The sequence below is a fragment of the Chrysochloris asiatica genome, unplaced genomic scaffold, assembly GCF_000296735.1.
Source record: "Chrysochloris asiatica unplaced genomic scaffold, ChrAsi1.0 scaffold03539, whole genome shotgun sequence".
In the NCBI taxonomy this organism is placed as follows: domain Eukaryota; kingdom Metazoa; phylum Chordata; class Mammalia; order Afrosoricida; family Chrysochloridae; genus Chrysochloris; species Chrysochloris asiatica.
The window spans coordinates 1-1062 of NW_006412057.1; the positions used below are offsets into that span (position 1 = coordinate 1).

The window sequence follows — 1062 nt, forward strand, 5'->3', positions numbered from 1 at the left end:
TGGCTGGCAGATTATTTGCCATTGAACGAGACTTCTTTGAAATAGGTCTCTATGATCCAGGTCTCCAGATCCGGGGTGGCATAAGCTTTGGAGTCTCATACAAGATAGGGCAGTGTGATGGCAAATTATTGTCCCTTGTTCTCGTGTCGGACATACCTACTGGCTTGAAAGTTGGCAAGAAAATCCTCCACCCATTTATGTTGGGTCTCTCCAACCCTAAAGAATTACCTTAGAGTTGTAGAGGTTTGGTGGGATGAATACAAAGACTACTTCTATGGTAGTTGTCCAGAATAAAAGACATTACCATATGGGGGCATATCTGAGCTGAAAAAATTCCTAGAAGATCACAACTGCAACAGTTTTACATGATTCATTGAAGAAACAGTTTATAATATGACTTCACACTACCCTTACCACCCAAAAATGTGGACTGGGGAGAGATCAGAGGTTTTGAAACTGCTTACTGCATTGCTAGTATGGGGGAAACAAATGGAGGATTTGTGAACTAGGACCCTGCCACAGGATGGGAGGGAATCAGCTTTTCCGAATCAATGAAGCTGATCAACTCTTGCAGTATGACCCATGTTTGACAAAGCGTCCTGAAGGATCAAAAGTTATGATTACACACTGTCATCTAAATGAAGTTAAGGAATGGCAGTACTTCAAGAACTTGCACAGATTTACTCACATTCCTTCAGGAAAGTGTTTAGATCGTTCAGAGGTCCTACATCAAGTGTTCATCTCCAAATGCAACACCAGTAAAATGACGCAAAAGTGGGAAATAAATAACATCCGTACTGTTTAGAAATTAAAAAGTGAACAATAACCTACCTACTGACACATAAATTTATGCAGGACTGAAAACTGCCTGATATCTGCTGCAATTATTATTAATTCTGTACAGATCCAGACCCGGAACCTCTTGATCAGATTGAAGGACACTGATAAACTGTGATTTTATAATAACATCATCATCTTCAGTTATTGTTTACAAAACTGCTTTTAACTTAAACTTTGTACATGTTTACATCTTTTTCTCTTGCCTTGTTTTAAGATGATATT

At 38.9% G+C, this 1062-nt stretch overlaps 1 pseudogene; it reads left to right on the forward strand.

The window, feature by feature from the left end:
• The first annotated feature begins 8 nt into the window (after nucleotides 1–8).
• LOC102841983 lies at nucleotides 9–805 on the forward strand (annotated as a pseudogene).
• Nucleotides 806–1062: the final 257 nt, after the last annotated feature.